At 39.7% G+C, this 19,021-nt stretch overlaps 1 protein-coding gene across 6 annotated transcripts in view; it reads left to right on the forward strand.

The window, feature by feature from the left end:
• The first annotated feature begins 6,953 nt into the window (after positions 1-6,953).
• ANO4 (anoctamin 4) overlaps positions 6,954-19,021 on the forward strand; it is a 201,939-nt gene continuing 189,871 nt past the window's right edge. For 4 of the 6 annotated variants that reach the window (XM_074575938.1, XM_074575927.1, XM_074575917.1 and 1 more), the window contains exon 1: positions 6,954-7,277. The gene's annotated coding sequence lies outside the window, so the exon portion shown is untranslated. The remainder of the gene's footprint in view (positions 7,278-19,021) is intronic. The other 2 variants (XM_074575955.1, XM_074575965.1) reach the window with 1 other exon arrangement.

The following is a 19,021-nucleotide window of genomic DNA, read 5'->3' on the forward strand; positions in this document are numbered from 1 at the left end:
CACAGCTCTAAGCCACCTGCTTTAACAGTGGGCTGGAAAGCCCTCATGAGTGTCTGGGGGCCTGTCGATTCCTGGCATCTGGCTCTATGCTTTCTAGGTGGCATCTGTCTCCTTATTCCTCTCAGGAGCTCAGTATCACAGCCTCTCCCTGCTGTGTGACTTGATGCAACATGCCTGTCTCCTTGCAGGTAAAAAAGTCCTATCACTCCTTTTTGGTCCGCAATCAAAACTTTAAAAGATATCTGGGGGTCAATATGTAAAGAATATATATATTTATTTATTTGTTTTTACATGCTTTTTTAAAGGTTTGTTGTGCTTGTTCAGTGCAGCACAGTTATCTCTGAATCGTCAACTTTTGGATCTCGCCATCTTCTACTGCTGGTAGTTCAGTACTTAAAAAACTTCTGTAGAACTCGCCCTTTGTTCTAAAGGAGCTTTTTTTTTCGTGTCTCCACCCTAAATTCCTAGCCTGTTGAGAGAAAATGTTGTCACAGGCTGTAAAAATGTTCCTTTGCTTTTGTGTTTGGGGGGTGAGAAAGCAAATCTTCTAAGTTTTGGCAATAAAAGGTAAGTGGGCCCTAGCTTAATCCCTTATTGAACAGACTCATCTTAGTGCAGTAGTTACCCATACTAGGAACTAACATAAAGGTTGGGCTTTGATTATGAGATTATGTCCTTTGCGCAGTGTAAATCATCTTTCTCCAGTGTATCATCCTGGAAAGGCTTGTCCTTTTTGTCTTTGTTTCAAATGAACAGCAAACTTTTCTGTTTGCATTGACAGTAAAGTACAAAGATGTGTGGCAAAATGACTTCCTGTACTTTTAAAGGAAAAGCCTTAATGTTTTTTTGATTTTGACCAGATTATCTCCTCTCCACCTGTTCTAGATTTAGCATAGATAGATGTTTTGTTCAGAAGAGAGGTTAATTTTTATGGGCTTTTATAAGATTCGGTTTATTGTTAGAAGCTTAATTTTATTAGTTAAGAAAATAGTGAGACATAAATGGAATATTCTGTACGATTAAATTGTGATCTGTTAAGAGTTAAGAGTGTTTTAACTGCTTTATGTGTTATGACACTGGTGTCTTGATAAAGTCCAGTTGCATGAAATATCGTCAATATGGAGTTATGCAGCAGTAGCATAACTGAGTTTAAAAGGCTTAAGAACGCTTAACCACTAAATATTTAGTATTGGTTCGCCACTTTAAAAAGCAACCTTAAATCAAGTCTTCAGTTTGGTGGGCTCTGTACGTTCTCTGCTTATACCTACCAGCTTTGGCTTCAAGGCTGCAATTGTTTTTGTTAGAGCTAGCTTGAAAGAGGCATTAATAAAACCTGTACTTTATACTTTAAGAAATATTACCTGTATGTAATTTTCTTACTTGATTTATAGAAAGTCTTATTCTGATGTCCTGAGTCAAAGACCAAAGGTGATACTGTAGATGGTGGAACTGGTAATGGTGTGCTTGGTATGAGTTGTGTCCCTCAGCTACCTCTACACGGCTTTGATTTTACTGTCCCCTTTGAGAAGGAGGTGAGGAGGTGGGGGGAACACTCTCGCATTGGTGTAAAATGAAAAATATTGTATATTTATGACTAAATGTTAGAATTTGTGTGTGTTTTATGTGTGTTTTGTCTTGTATTTTTAGAAATGGGAGTGCACAAGCCTATGTCCCTTTCCCACAATGAAGCTATCAGTAATAATTTCTTCCATATAAAACAGCTAGGAAAATTCTCCATTCCACAGAATGCAGACATGGTCATTACAGATTTTTCTGCCAAACAATGGCTAAGAAACATAGGGTTTGGTTTTTTTGAGATTTTTTTTTTTTTTGTGAACTGTTTTTCTTCCAGGGATTTTGGCTTCACCACTGAAAAGCTCATATTTTTTTATTCTTATAGAATAAGTCTTAGAAGGTCTCTAATTAGAATTAGAGATGTCACAGTCAGCAGTGGTCATTTCTATCCACACAGTCTTGTCAGTTACTTGTACTGCTTCCCACCTGCATTAGATTTAAATTTACATTGCAGAAATGAAAGTCTCTCTAGATGATTGCTTATTCTCTTCTCCTCTATCTGGATATTTTTAGTACTTCAGGAATGGCTGTATGGATGACTTAAAAAAAAAAAAAAAAATAGAATCTAAGTTAGAAATTATTAGTGGTAATTCTGATTTTGTTTAACCAACACTTTTTTCTCAAAGTCCATGATGCTTTTTAGTTTCCTTTCCATCTGTACGTGTAGTTCAGAACCTCCTTTACCTAATTTCTAATGATGCATCAGCAGCATGAACAAAAGCTTGTGAACCCCCAACTTTTCTAGAAAACAAAGACTGATAAAGTTTCTTCTTGGACTGATATTGATAATTCCTGTTTCATTGTTAAGAGATTTCGAAAATGCATTCGCTTTTTTATAATTATAAATCATTTATCTGAAAGTCATTTAAGAACATCTTACTTTTTCCAAGGAAATTACATTTTGTAGAGTGAAGACTTACTAAGAAAAATATACTCATTTTATATCTGTAAGACAAAAATGATAAAATAGAAAAAATATTTGCTATATTGACAGACATGAATATTAATGTGTGTTTAATACAGTAGAAAATAGGTAAGGTGCCTCTTATAACCAGGAAATATTTAACAGCATATTAGGAATTGAATTTTTGCTTCAAATGTGTTGGTCTGTTATAGTTCTGTTGTAGAAATAGTAGAATTTTCCATAATATGGAAATACCAGTAAATAAATCACTATTCAGTAATATTCACTAAAAAAACCAAAACCATACATATTCAGTAAATATTTCTGTTCTGTATTTAGGGGGAATATTATATTATAACCTGAAATAATTCATTCCAGTACTCACTCAATAGTTTCTGACAAGAAACCACAAACTGAATTCTTTTAGAATAAGTAGAAAGATACCTTCTGTTAATACATTTTAAAAGAACTGGTTAAATTCTTACTTGACCTTAAAAAAAAAAAAAGTCCTGAAAAATTGCAATAGAACCATGTGACAGACTAATAGACCAGAAAACATCTAAACCTTCCAAGATGACAACTAAGGAGAGATTTTTGTCAGTGCTCAACGCATCAATGTAGAGGTTAAAAAATATGATAACTGATAGCACTGCAATCTAACGGATAATAAAAACAGCAAAATCAGAAGGCTGAAGGATGTTCAAACTGAGCAGTACCAAGTAGTAATTTTCCTCAGAACCCTTCAGTGAAGATAAAGTTAGCAGAAAACTTTTCCTGCTTTTTGTTGCTCTCATCAAGCTCCTGAATACCAGGCACCAGGGCTGTGCTTGAACGCCCTGGGGAGGCTCACGAGCACCCTGACCAGACAGGGAAGGAATGTTTTCTGCTTTTCTTACCTTCTTGGGTTTACTATTTCATTCTTGCCTGCGTCATTTGCTTCAGAGTGTGGAAATTTTCTTCTGCGTGCGGGAGTGATCCTGACAGCTTGGAGAAACAAAACACTCGCGCCTAAATGACCCATTGAAAATTTAAACACCTCTCCCTGAAATCTATGTTTTATTCCTTTATACTTAGTGCTGCTTCTTCCCTCTCCTGTCTGCAACGTGACCTGTTCCCCACTCACCTGTTGGTGTGCGCTGCTGAGCTGGGACCTGCACAGACTCCATCGCCCTTGTACTTTCCTAAATCCTTCACTTCTTTCTCAGCAGTTGCCGGTTCATTTGAGGCTCCAGTAGTGAGATCGGAGCTTTATTAAATTCTGGGTATTGCCTTTACCTTCCAGCGCAGGAATGTTGATTTGAACTGTTGTCCCGTAAATTATTGGAGAGGAAGAGAGAGAACCGCTCTGGACTCACCTACTCCTGAGTTTGTTTTGCTTTCTGGACAAACAGGTAGATAGGTAGGATAAAACAAGCCCCAATTTTGACTGGCAGCGTGCTCTTGGCTCCTTTTCACAACAAAAGTGAGCGAGCTTTTTCTTTCCTTTAACTAGATGTAGAACAGCTGGTTTCAGGAATATTTTTTTTTTTCAGGCAGCAGTTGTTTTACTGAAATGGAAGAGAGAATTATCTTCTTTCTGTGGACATATGTGTGTTTCCCCCCCCCCAGTTTTTCCTAATCCCTGAAATGGTTTGAAAGATAACACTTAAGCAGGTTGCCAGTGTCCCTGGCACGTGGTTATGGCCTCACCAACCACAGCCTGAGGCATATTGAGAGGACCATCTGCAAATGAAGGAGGAGAGGAAAAATTAGTGTTTCCAAAGGAATTTACTAGCATTCCCTCAGCTACAATCAAAGCACCACAAAGAAATTGGGATCTTTTGTTCACTGGAAACATGGACCCCGCACTAAATCCACTCCGAACATCTGTCAGAGACTTCTTCCAAATTCTCAAAGGTGGCCTCAATAGGAGCTTAAACCTAAATTACTTGAGTGTTCAATCCTCTGCTCTTAGCTGAAAGCTTGAATTAATTACTCTATTAGTCTTTCTTTATAGCTTTTGGTTTGTTATAGCTGTCACCAGAGAGCATGCGGATGGAATCACAGCAGCTCTTCCTACTTCTGGGCACAGCCTCTTCACACATCTCCCATGTTTGCATGGGAAAGCGGGGGACAGACACCACCACCTCCTCCCCACCAGCCCAATCCCTTCCTTTTTACAAAGTTCAGGTCCAGGTTTCTTTGCTATGAGACTCTGCAAAATATTCATAGCATTGTCCACTAAATTCTGCCTGTGGCCTAGCTTTCTTCTCTCCAGAGAGCTGCTACACCAATGTTTGGGTTTTTTCTTGCATCCTTATAAGAAAAAAAAAGGGAATTGAGAGTTTTGTTTACAAGGGATTTGCCTCTTATTTCTCCTGTTTATTGCCTAGTTGAGGACCTTGACTATATAATGTGGGGGGGAAAAAAAAACCTATTTTTTTTGGCTGTGGAATGAATATTAAACCATGATTTTAGGGCGACTGCATGTGGACAGTCTTTCTTCTGTAATGGGTATCTTGAGACGCCTTTTGAGGGTCTCCCACACTCAGTTTCCTGAGACAGAAACTGCCTACTTCACCAAGCATGTCGTGTGTCAGATAGTCTTTCTGCTAGCCTGGCAGTATGTTTTGAAAGCTTGCTGCAGAGTTTAAATGTATTCTGCTGCTTCCTCCTTTTCTTGTGCTCACTCCTATATTCGTTATATTTTTAATTCTGGTTATCTATTAGAATATGTGCTGTTATCTGTATATATATATCACATATGCATTATTTGTATATCTTAACTGCCCTCCTTTCGTATTTATTCCTTTGATCTGTCCTTCAGCCATGCCTTCTATATCTTGTGCTTTTTCAACTAATGGTGTTTATGAAAAGGGAGGAATAAATACCATGCATGTTCTGTTGATAGCCTGAAACAAGCCTATTAAAACCTAAACGAAATGCAAGAAAAGTAATGCATCTTCCAACTTGCTGTCATCTGAGGGGAGAAACTTTCTTTTTCAAAGAAAAAAAAAAAAAAATTTGGTTATGACCAGCATGTTATGTCAGTCTGGTGTTCTGTGAAAATCACTGCTGCCTGCTAGTGGAATTTGTGTGCTCTTGCACTATATTCACACTTTCAAACACTTCAGAACAGATTAGTTGTATTAAATTGCATTTTAGATTGTTAGTCTCCACTTCAGGCTGTAGAACTGCTGAGTATGGGGGTATATTCCAGTACGGTTTGGGGTGTTTTAGGCCCCTCCCCCCCCCCCTTAGGCTTACTCTTTTACCTGGTGTATTCTACAAGTACTTGATACTGATCAATAATATGGGCACCACTGCTGGGAATGCTTTGAGGTTTCTTTTCCCCGCACTCCCCCCTTCCTCACATTTCAGAAGATGAAAAAGTTATGTAGTGTATCAGATGGATGATATTCATATTTACTTTGCAATACAGCAGAAATACAGCACTGACTGTTTTAAACCTGTTTCGAAAAGGTAAGCGTCTAACTTTGTCTACTGTCAGAGTTTCTGCTTTAAGTAAATGCACATTTGCGTGCTGTATTTAGGCTTGCCCCACTGTGGACTGCATTTTGCAGTAGGACCAGAAGAATTTCTCCCCCATAGTCAAATGCAGGCACTGGTATTTTATAACCAGGAGCAACCCCTGGAAGTTTGTCAACTTTAATGTTGACTGCATCACTTTCTTGTGCGGATTGGTTCGATGGGTTAAATGCCATAGAAGGGTTCATCTCCAGATCCTGGGTACCCTTATTGCAAATTAAGTTGAGGTCTGTCTTTTTTTTTTCTTTTCTTTTTTTTTGAGGTCCAGTAGTATGATAGATAGCAGCACAAACATTTAATCCAGCTCTTGTCTTGGCAGATGTGGGGAGAGGGACCTCGGTTGTGTATTTTCTGTGGATCTGGTGCTGTCAGGGGTCCATGGTGTCATGAGAAAGCCAGCGCTGGCCCTAACGAGGCAGTTCACAGCAGCGGGGCTGTGCTGTAAAATCTCCTATAAGAGATTTCCTTCTCCTCCAAAAAGAAACCTTTGAAGAGGAAGCAATGGTAAATGTATGTTTTATGTCGGGAAGCTACCAGATAATAAATTGCAAGTTAAATGACGCTGATATTTAAACCCCCAAACTTTTCTTGCTTTTGTACTATTGCACAGATGTAGAAAACAGCCTGTCAGCACAGCAACCCAGAAGAGCTTGTAGCTTTCAAAGCGCTGCTCCTCGGAGGAGAAGGCACGGTGCGCGAAGACAGTTTGTTTGCGTGTGGGGACGGAAAACCTTGCTGGGGTTAAGAAGCAGATTAGCCCCTCAGTGGTCTCGGGCAAGCCGGGAACGTGCTGGTGCGCCAGGCTGCCCTGCGTTGGACAACTGTCACGCTGGCACCGCTCAGTTCCTCTGATTGGGTACTCCCAGCGACTGATTAAAAATGCTGATGCCGTTTCTGCGCTCCTTCCCACTTGGAGGAGAAATCTCTTTTCCCCACCCCCAAGCCCACCTCTAGGATGTAAGTAATGGTGAGAAGATGAAAACAGTGCGGGCTGAGTGACGGGAAATACAGCAGTCTGCTTTAGCTGCAGTGTTATGTAGGAGTCGTCTTCAGACTTCTTACCTTTTGGTTTTTCAGCACAAACTGCTTGCAGGTTTTGGAAGGCTGTGAAAGGACTTGCCATTTGTGTGTTAGTGTTTTCTGTGTATCATCATATTACCTTGCTTTTCCCTGGACAGCTGTGTTCAGAGCTTCATGTGGAAATCTTTCTATTGAAGAGAGATAAAAAGGATCCTTAATCTGATTCTCATTGGATCTTTCTATTTTTATGGTAAGTGTCAGCATGTATTGGCTGAGCGTAGCTTCTTTGCTGCAGTGCTCGTGCTCTCTCCCTCTTTCTCTCTCCCTCCCCCTTCCCCCGTCTGTTTTTCTCCCCCTATATTCTTAGAATAAGCCTCGTGACCTTCACTCAATATGTAGTCATCATTTTTAGCGTCTTCATCACTGATGTTGGCTAACTAAAATACAAGTTTTCTCTTTATTTTGCTGTTTCCCTGCTCCGACCCGGAGCTCTGAAGTAGTGATTGCAATCTGAGTAGTGCCTCTTTGTCCTTGAAGCGGGGAGGCTTGAGCATTGCTCGCAATTGCCCGTGGCAGCAACGGGATAATGTTCCAGGGAACTGGAATTACAGATTTGGGAAAGGTGATTCATTTCTGTAGGTCTGTACCACTGTGCTGGAAGGGCACAGAAAGCCCCAGCTTGACTAGCTATCTAGAAAACTCTGAAGCCCCTCAGTGTTCACGTGTGGGGCATACATGTGGTTGGAGCTGATACTTGCTGTCATTGGCATAGGAAGGACGGGCTCTTTCAGCATTTTCAATATAAGCCTATGTCATCAGGTGTTTTTAAGTTGGACCTTTTGCATCTTACAAGTGCGGACTGGCTGGGACAAGAAGTTACAGAATAGGCAACCTAATAACCCTTGTCCATCTCTGGTCTATACAATTGCAAATTCTTAGCCTTTTGAAGTGCTTTCACAACTCTGCAGTAGAAAAGAAGTCCATTTAAATATTTAAAAATCTGTGCTTGCTTAATTCATGCTCTAAGCTATTTTAACAGCTCTGATTTTGTAAATAGGAAAGGTCATTTTTTAGTCCACAGTAAACTCTGCCCTCAGGCATCCTTTTTTTTTTTTTCCCCCTAGTTTGTTGCATGAGATTTAAAGTGAATGCAAATATAGGATTTCTGATAGATAGACGTATTTCTTTTTTTGTAGTTCTCTCATACCAAAAGCATATTTCTTTTAACTTAAATGTGTTTCATGTTGTGAATCCATTATGTGGATTGACTATGCATAGCCCTTACACGCTGCAGGAATAATAAAGACTTTACTAAATCTTTAGAGGTCCGCTGAAGGCATAGATATAACACTGGCTTAAATTCATCCCGGGCTGGTCTGCCTGCAAAGCAAGGCAAAGAGGTGACGCGTTCTTGTACCTTTGTTTTACTGAGGTAGGATAAGAATAAAGCTTTTATTTTGTCTCTGCATTGCCTTTTCTGGGTTTAAGCAAGAGATATGCTGATGTCTGGAAACTGTTTTCTTTGTTTAATGTGTCTTACTTTCTGGCTTAATAAAGTAATTTTGTTCCTGATTTATCCTGTAATTCAGAGGGGGGTTGCTTCGCATGAGCTGTTTAGCTCAACAGAGTTTGTGTACCTCCTCCCCCCTCCCAAAGGAGTAAAAACTTTAAAACTCTGCTGTTATTTTAAATATCCTTCATTTATTTTCTGTACTTGGGTATAATGTCTGGTTGTATTGCTAGTGTGTATGTGTGTGAGGTGGGGGGGAGGATTGCCAGGTTAGGCAATTGCAAGAGGCACTGGGGGGAGGAGGAGGTTTACACAGATCTGCAGGTAGAGGACTTCATGGTGCAGTGAGGTACCTGCTGCATTGCCTTCGCAAAAAAAGCGGTAGTGGCCAGCGCGTAGCCCAGATGTCGGTGGTCCAACTCATTCCCCCCCCTCCCCATCAGACCACGCGTTTTGGCATCATGTTGCACCCGCTGGTGCGGCTGGTCCCGAGACCGGAGATCCCTTCTCACTGCTGCGGTGAGGGCACGCTGGAAACCTGCCCTCTGGTAGGGAGCAGGTCTGTCCTGGCACCTGAAACAGCTCAATGAACTGTTTAAAAACACTTATCTCTAGAGCAGTTCTCCCCGCTGCCTATTACAAAAAGGCTTTGGCACTATGTAGGGTCTATGTGTTATTCAATTTTTTTTTTTTTTTAAATCAGTAATGAAGTTTTATTCTCTTCCAGTTTATTCTGAGTTTATTCTCTTCCAGTTTCAGTAAGGGCTGACACAATGACAGCAGCGAAGAAACTTTTTGCTCTGAAAGGAGACCAGCAGGGGTCTTGTTAACACCCATGGGGAAGCGGGCCGAAGTGCCTGCAGGTTGTGACATTGCCCTGGCGGGACCAGGCTTAAGCTTTTCTTGATTAAATGTAACAAGTAATTGTGTGTGTGCATCTGCATGCGTACCTGTTTACTGGACCGTTTTATTCCATATAAAATTACTGTAAACTTAAAAAAACAAGAGTGTTTGCAAAATAACCTGCACAACCTAAATAATTTTGAAGATCGCCCAGTGAAGTATGGTACAGCATGTTTTTATTTTTGAAATTATTATTATAAAATCAGGTATTCCTGTGCCTTAAAATAATCTACGTTGTTACCTCACACTTAATGAAAAGGACTGTTTTCACTCAAAAAATGACTCATGTCTAAGTAAGACTATCTTGCAAAAGCCAATTTTTAATCCAAGTGCCTAATCATATGTCTCTCAATAAAAGTTGAAAAGCTGAAGTGCATAACGTAATGTGCTTTCTAAATAGCCTTGAGGCAAAAGGAAGGGAGGAAAAACGATAATCCTGAAGTATTTTCTCCAGTTTAAACCGCATGATCTTGCAATGGGATGTTTACATTTGGAACCTGATGTCTGTCTGTGTACTGCACCTGAGAAGACTATGCACCTAAAATCCTTGTCAGTACATCCTGTTGCAGGCCAAGGGTTTGAAAAATACAGATGCAATCCTCTATAAAAGCCTTGAGAGGTAGAGAGAAGAGTGAAATCCCCCAAATAACATGAAATTCAAGTAGGTAGATATGCTTTTCACTTCTTAGGAATCCTGTGAATGCTCTGATAGAGGAATGCATGCGTAGTACTTCCTTGTTTCACAGCATGGTGTCATGTTAATTCCTTTGCAGGGTGGCTGAAGACTGCATAGAAAACAACTGCAGGGGGAAAAAAAAAAAAAGCTCTGTTCCTCAGCCAGCCAAAATCACCCAATGGTCTGATGAAGTCACTGCATTATTTTTTTCCCTGTATATGTTCAGTATGCGTTCTTCACTCGACTTCTCCGTTAGAAGCAAGTTCTTTAAAGCTTTATACTCCACACATATACAATCCTATACATTTATGTTGCAAGTATAAACGGGTATGTTTTTACAGAAAGCTCACTCATTTTTCCATATTGCTTCAGTGGTTTTATGCTTTCTATCTGTTCATATCCTTTCCGACAAAACCTGTGCAGGCAGCTGTTGATTATCACTGGCTGAAGAATCCAGGCGGTGGATTAGCCATGCCCCAACTTCCCTCTCTGCCCCAGACTGGAAAGCGATACTGGGATATGCGTGGTGCAGAGCTGAAGTCATCAGTACCAGGCAGTGCTCTGGCTAGTGATTTTGGTTTTTTTTCAAAGCTCCTTCTGAAAACTATTTATAAATTTCTTCAAAGCTAATGTAGTACATCCTATTTTTAGAAAGCACGTGTGATTATAAGTTGTAGTATACACATTATATATATACATATTATATTAATTGTGGTTTTACCTGGCTGTTTCTTCATACGTGCTGACCCAAGCATGATCACACATGGATAATCAAAAGTTGAATGCAAATTCTAGGCTTTCTCTGTTATTCATAGAGCTAACTTTTATGGGTTTCCTGGACGCATTCTCTCATTTAGTCTGCAGTTTTTGTCCAGGATGAATTCAAGGACTTTATAGCTCTAACGGTGCAAATATTACAAATCTGTCTGTCTGTGTCTGGAGACCTTAACAGGTGAGCCGTCTTCTGAGCGTGTTCATATGGTATGTGCTTTCTCTGTGTCTATGGGGAAGGATTAGCTTTCAGGCATTGTTAAACGTATCTCATGTGGATTCTGTCTATATGCTGCTCTCTTAGTAAGTACTTGCACTCTGCGCCTGTCGTATCTCAGGGGGAGGCCATATTTTCTGCATTTGTGTAACTTGTGTAGATCAGTGTGATTCTTCATGGAAACTGTGGCCTTTCAGTTCATGCCGTGCAGATTTGCCCACATTTCTGCATAGGAAATACTGGACAATAAGGTGAGAAAGCTCTTTAATATACAGAAGACTTCTCCTGCATAGCACAAGTCACAACTACCTTGTTCCAGATTCAATGTGATAATAATGGAGCAGGATTAGGCCCAGGAGAAAGCGCTGAAGCATTCCAAGGGAACACTGTGTCTCATAGGCTTCTTTAGCACTTGAACGTTACCTTTAATTTTTTTCATTACATTTTAAGGGTTTACTTTCAAGTGATTGTGGAAACATTCAGAGCCTTTTTTTTGGTGGAAGATGTGGTGAGGACAAAACTCTACCCTAAATTGACTTAACCAACTTTAAGTGGTCCCATTGTAGTAATTTGAGATTACTAGTATCAAGAACTTTACATTTTTCTGTCTGCAGTGTAAAGTGAAATAATAATCTGGTTAAAAGTTATGGGCTAGTTCCTCGGCATCCCAGTGGAAGGGATCTTGACACTGGAGCAGGTAATGCAAACGTTCAATCTCTATGAATAACACCTCTGAACAGGATGAATATCACCGAAGCTGCAATTAAATACTCAAACAGCGGAGCTAATGGCCCACAGCTTTCTGCACATGGATAGATTTTGCTCTAGGAGACCGAGAGTCTAGGAGACCAAGAATATTTTCAGGAAAGCCTCGTGTTCCCATGAGCTGCATGTAGACACGTATAATGCTGCAAGGCCCATGTCTCAAAATAGCTTCCCTTTACCACCTCAGGAGAAGCTACAGCAAGCACACCTCCAAATGTGCCTCCAAATTCCACACTGAGAGAAGACTGGTCCCCACCAGACGGTGAAGTTTGAACATGAGTTCAGAGATTTCCAGACTCAGTGTTTACAATGTGACTGTCCAAAGGCAGGCTTGCTGTCCAAGAATTTTGCACAACTTGGTCTTTCAAAAGCCTATAGATAAATATAGATAGATAAATATTTTTAAAAAGATAAACCCAGTGAATTATTCTGAATGCACTTCCTGGAATCACTCCAGTATTCATGTTAGCTCTTTGTAGTGGTTGTTCCATGTCAGATCTGAGCTATCGGGTCATCCACCTGAGATCAGAACCACCAGCACATCTGGGCATCAGTCTGGCACCGAAAAAACAACCATTTTCAAACAGTTGATATTCAGATGACACCAGACAAGATTAGAGCCATGTCATGCTGTCTGTAAGCGTGTTCTAAGCTCCCAGAATTATGAAGGTACTGATGATGATCATAGGAGGTGGGCTCTTCATGCTCTCTGCAGAGGTAGAACAGAAAAGTTCGCACTTGTGGAGTGTCGTTTGAAACATGTCGAAGATAGGTGTCCCAAATCCTCTTTAGGAGCCTATTGCTGTTTGATATGAAGCTAGGAAGAGTAGGCTTCTGTATACTTTATCTGTAGGGTTTATATTACTGCTGCTGGGAGATAATTGAAATAGATGCCCATTTCAGGACAGCGTTTTTAACTTCATCTATTTGCTCTTGTTTGTAGCCCCCTGCAGTATTGACATTAATTCTTTATTTTGTGTGCTGCTTACAGACTTCAAATACAGAAAAATTATTGTGCCTCCCTTCAATTTTTGGGGGAGTAAGTTAATTAAGAAAATCACTTGAGAAGAGCAAGACTGAACCTCCTCTGAGGCAGTTTGCTGTAGGGAAAAGCTAGCCTGGGGATTAGCTGTTTTGGATCACCAGGTGATATATTCCCATTTCAGATAATTTTCTTTGACAAAACTGTTTTTCGTTAAAATTAAGCATCATAACTTCACACCTGCTGTATTAGAGTCCTGGGAGTTTTTTCTAAATGAGTTTGGTACTTCTTGAAGACCCACTTCCTATAAAATGCCAGCTGAAACCCACAGCTTTGTGAAATCCGTTGGTATGTCTCCATGTATCCTGGCAGACATGCAACCTCTCTCCATGTTGTTCGTCTATTCCCCAAGCTTATTTCAGATCTTTTTTTGTTTGTGCTCCATGTCACTGTCTCTCTCGCTGTTTCCCCTTGACGCATACTTTTTTGCTTTTTCACATATTGATTTGCCTTCATGTTTTTCTTAGTTCTGGTTTCCTTTTGTTGGCTCTTTGTTCTTCAGAGAGATGTTAGCTGTGTTAAGGTTGGTTGGTTGGGGTTCTTTTACATACTGATTGTCTCCTTACCGTTTTTGTTGTTCGTTTGGTTTTTTGTTTTGGTTTGTGTGTGTGTTTTTTTTTTTTTTTTTTTTTTTTTACCATACTGGTTGCCACTATATACTCTGTTCAGTCTGGGCAGATTCCTGATTCAGGGCCTGGGGAACAGCAAATATGATCTTTCCTATATGAAGAGCTTGAGCTGCAGCCCCAATATGTTTGTGTAGAAAAAAGGAGAACAGGAGGCAGCAATAAGCAGGTTTAGTAGGACAAAAGGGCTGTAACCAAAGAGCCAAATCAGATGTCAGCCTTGTTAGCATGAATACTCGTTTCCTGAATCTGCTAGAAAAATAGTTCTGTAGTTGTGGAATCTGAGGTCAAAGAACCATAACGTAGAAGAATTAGGCAGGTGACGCTGGTCAGAGTTGTTTCGAGCTCTCTGCAGTTTCATGCAGGCAACACTGCTTTGGTTTGTGCTTAACGTTTTTGAGGTTATTGCCATAAAAATTCTTTGGTTTAGATGAGAATGAGAAAATGATTTAAGTTGAAGGCTGCTCTGTGCTCAGGAGAAGGAAAAGAGTACCTCTTCTAATTTTTTATTGTCCTTTGTTCCCATAGAAACACCTGTAGTATTTAATTTTCTAACCTATGTCATTTAGATAACGAACTCTTCCAGAAATAAATAGGAGGAAATTCCTGATCTCATTTAAATTGGATCTAGGCTAGTCAAGTTTCTACCCATAGTCTTATTTTTGTTTTGTGTGATGCTGAGGGTTGATAATGTCCTATTTTTCTCTCTCTGCATCTTTATGTTGACCACCAGGTCAGCTTAAGTATAAGAAGTTTTTTTTGAAATAGTCATACTGAAATTGCTGTTGAGTCATAGACAGTATTTCCTTATTTTCCTTTATAATGTAGGACTTGTGTGGTGTGGATTTGAGAAATGCCTTGGAAAAAGATTGGATAACCTTCTGCTTCCGCATGCCTCGTGAAGTTTACTTCATTTACATTTCTAATAATAATAGACCCTGAACCATTCTGCTTAATGTATTATGGTAAAATTCTGTCTATACCAACGACTTTTGTGACGCTTACGTCAGCACTCAATATCCCATGGTGCAGTTGTTAGTGCAGCTTATCATTGCACTGTTGTCACCAGAAACAGTTCTGCAAACAACCTAAACATTCTTGTGCAAGAAAAATACTATTATTTATTATTTATTTTCCTTTTCATCTAAAAAGCAACACGACTTACTAATTTTTTGATTAGTACAGAGACTTATATATTAGCATACCACAACCTAATTTATTTGTGACAAATTTTTAGGCCTAAATTCTCCACCTGCTTTCCTTATAGCTTAATCCAGATCAGAATTCAGGTAACTCTCCGCAGTTTTAATTCTGCCTCTTCTTTTTCAGCTTCTGTCTCTGTTCTTATTCTTTCTAATTCTCCATTCTCTGCTTCTGCCGCTTGCTGGGCCTCCTGTCCTTTCACTCTCTTCCAGGTTCTGCTCCTTTCCCCCTCTAGCATTTCTCTTTCTGCTCCTTCTGTTCTTTACCTGCTCCTCAAGGCTATTTCTGCGTCCAGGTGTCCCACTCACATACCGGTGATTATTTTTTCCCTGAAGTTCTGAGCTGTGAAAAAATGAACTCAGTCAGACCACTGAGTTTATGGTACTTCAGCAGTGCTTGTTGCGCAGCTTAGCATTCTTTGCAACAGAAATAGCAATGTTCTGTTAATGTTTTGTGAAACAATGCAATGAGGGTGTTAGAGGTCACATTACAATGCAGAGATGTATCAGAGCAGAAGTGCAGTGGCAGATTTCAGTACGATAATCTCACGTCCTGAATTTAAGATAAAAATGTTCAAATTGAAATTTAATATATGTTACAGTGAGGATGGATGATAGGCCTGTGCTTGTCCTGATGCTCCTCGTGTGAGATTGGTTGCTGAATGGTATCACCTCTGCTCGTGACATATGTCGAGAAGGGAAATAGTGAAGAAAAGGGAGATGGGATTTGGGTATGTGCTTCATTTCAGTCCCAGGAGAGAGAAGAGGGAGAAGCAGCGAGATGGATGTGGCACAGATTCACTGATTATTTTTTGACGTTTTGCTTCAAGATCAGGTTGTGATGAAAGAACTTTGTACATCTGGGAATTGCTATGCGCTTTCAGCTATCACGTGATAACATGACAATTACTGCACAGAACCTTGTTGATTGTCAAAGATTTAAGTGTCTCACTCAAGATCATACAGAAACATATGTCTTGGTTCAATCCAGGACTCTTGAAACCCATGCCAGTACCCTGCTCATGACAAGCTAGCCTATTTTTCCACAGGGGCAGTATAGGGAGAAAGGGAAATCTAATAGTAATAGATAATAATAAATAAACTACATTCAAATACACAAGGTTAAGAAGAAAAGTTATAATCTTCTAGGTTCTAAAGTAGAAGTCCTCAGATAAATTTTAACAAAGAAAAGATTATAATATTGTTACAGAATGTGGAGTAATATTTAGGATATTTGCTAAATAACTTTGATATCTTTGCTGCTTGTCATTGCCTGTCTAAAAATTCCCAGTTGTTTGCTTTCGAGGGCATACCATAACGTCTGGTTAGATTTTGATGTGCGCTGAAACTCTCACTTGCCCTCTGATTGCAGTACACTCCGGGCTAAGTAACTCGCAATTGATGTGGTGTTTCTCCTTCACTGTTGTCAAATATATGTCCTCTCTGCTTTCTAGACTCCAGGGGAAAAACACGTTCTGGGGCCACACTGTTAGCACTTACATCTTTTGAACTGCATTTTTAGAAACATCTGTAAGCCCACAAATAGGTTTTATACCTCGGGTATGGCTTTGTGAGTACTTCATTGCATTCCTGGGTACCAGTACTGCACAATCTAGAGATGCTTTATTATACTAAAAAGCATAGGAGGGTGCAGCTTTGAGCATTTAAGAATTAATAAATGCCAGAATTTTGGTTGGCTGCATTTATGCATTATCCTGGAGAATTTAGTCATATGTTTACATGCAGTGTTTCTCATTGAGTTATTTTTGTTTCTTTTTATTTTCCTGGTGAATTATTTCATTGTGTCTTATAGTTAGTGTATATGATTCAAACCACGCTCCAAATAAAAACCAAATATTTCTTGATCTATGTATTTTTATGGCAATCGCCACAACTTCTGCTAGTGTCCAGATGGCAAATAATTATTCTCCACAGAAAATATGAGTTGAGATGATAGGATTTCCCTCATTGATGTTTGTTCTTATTACTTTGTAGATAAGGAGTTAAGGTTTGGCATGAAAGAGAAAAATGCTCATTAGCTTAGGGTGCTGAACATAGAATGCCAAGGGCATGATTTTTTCCACGTCTTTGGCATGTTATAGCATTTGATATAATCAGAATAAGGCTTGCATTGACACTGACCACAGCTATGAATGCCATAATTTTGCTTAATGAGGTTCTGTAAGTCGGGTGCTTGGACACTGACATACACCCACTGAAGTCACTTCCTTGGCAGCACTGAAGGCAAAGGTGGGTATGCAATCGAGTACCTCAAATTAAAAATCAAATTATTTAATCCCGAGACCAACACTTCTCTTCAGGCAGTTTCAAACTGTACTACTTCCGTACAGCTTCCCCTCTGTGCTGAGGCTGGGGAGAGGCCATACGGAGCTGATGTTTATCGCAGGAGTTTCCGTCCTAAGTGCATACTGAGGATAAAAATTCTGTGTGGGCTGGAATTAAAACCCATATCGTATTGCATAAGCACAAAAGTGCTGAGCATATTTCGCAGATGCAGCCTTAATCCTGGCACTTCCTCAGGTCTGATGGCTTGATACTGCAAACTTGACAGTCTTCTGATATAGTTGTATTATATGTCCACACCTAAATATTTTAAAAGACAATATAAAATCCAGAAATTGCATCCTCTGATATTAAGAAAAATGTTGGGTATATATGTAGGACAGATATTTAAGAGCTTCAATTTTCTTCTTTCTGGTCTTGAGCATAGCATGGAGTCAGCCTGATAGCTGTGGTTGTCATTCCACAGCTATATACTGGTATACCGCTCAGAAGGGGGGAGCGCATCTTTTCTACAGAGCTCCCTAATAATCTGTTGAGGGTAGTTTAATGGAAGAAAGTGTCCTCTATTATCACAGATCTTGCCATTAGGGTAATTGTTCTGTCTTTGCAATGTGGTGTGGCTGCTAGCCATGTAATCCCAGCAGAGAGTGTCTCCGTACCATCTTCTACCCCCTTTGAGATATAAGAGGGGAAAATGCACGGGGAGCGGAAATTGCCACATCTATTGCTGAGAGGGAAAAAAAAAAAATAATTAGGCAGCTTATAACTTTAGGTAATCTTATTTCTTTTTTTTTTTTTTTTACAATAATATCTATCTCTCTAGATACAGATATGTAGAGATTTATAGCATACATCTTCAAAATTGACTAGTGCTTTTCTGGGGCGAAGATGTTCTCAAATAGCCTGAAATATTTAATATTCTTCCTCTGAATTTCATGCAAAGTTGTTCTGAAATTTGTCAAAGCAGACATTGCAAGTCAGAAATGGCTTCTTAATTTCTGAGGCAACTCTAAAACTATGTGCATGGCTGGTGATTCTATAGCATACTCACTGATGGGGTTAATACTTTAAAGGTGCTTTTTAAAAAGAAAAATCACTGTTGATTAGCTATTATGCGAGCCCAAATTCTATCTTTACAATTCAGTATTATAAGTAAATCCAATTAAATTGTGAAAATATTTTCACTACACCTCATTACCATAGTTTTTAGAAAAGGACATGATATAAATAGTATAATTGCAATCGGTCAAGTCCGAAAAACTAAAACGATCTTCTCCTGTCCTGTTTTAAGTGCCGTGAGTAAAGCAACTAATGCTTTCCTTGTGTGCCCTTGAAAATAGCACCGGCACTGCCTTGTTTCAGAAGCTTTGCCAGAGGGTCTGACCGGTGAGCCAAGGTTTGGAATCAGCAATGAATGCAGGTTTGGAATCAGCAATACCCGCTAAATGCTGCTGGAGTGCCATTGGCAGGAAGACGTCCGAGTGTGGCATCCTGCGATGCCTGTGGCTTTGTGGGGATCTGTCACCTGCGCTTTGCTGTCCAAGGGTAACAAGAAGAATTGCGTTTAATGCATAATCCCAGAAAAAGGCCTGACCCTGTCTCTGCCTGTTGGGCTTCAGTATATGCCTTACTCTGACTTCAGGTGAAGGAAAACCATGAGTTAAATTTTCCATGCTTTAAAATAATTTCTTTCAATAACTTTATATTCTTTGTAGATTGAGATGTATCAGTGGATATACCATGGGCTTAATATACTCCGAAGCCAAAGACAGAGAAATCGTACAGCTCAGGAAACAGTACTAAGGATGTTCCTCCAATCATTGTTTATCACTTAAAAGTATAACTTGAATTTAGCATTTAAATGTTTTTACATGTAATCACACTTTGATTGATTGTATGCTCAAAATACTGACATGCAGAAGGTGGAGGCAGCCATCTGCATAAATAGAAGCATGGAGAGCAAGATGGTAGTTTTAGT

Source organism: Larus michahellis, chromosome 1, assembly GCF_964199755.1.
Source record: "Larus michahellis chromosome 1, bLarMic1.1, whole genome shotgun sequence".
NCBI lineage: Eukaryota > Metazoa > Chordata > Aves > Charadriiformes > Laridae > Larus > Larus michahellis.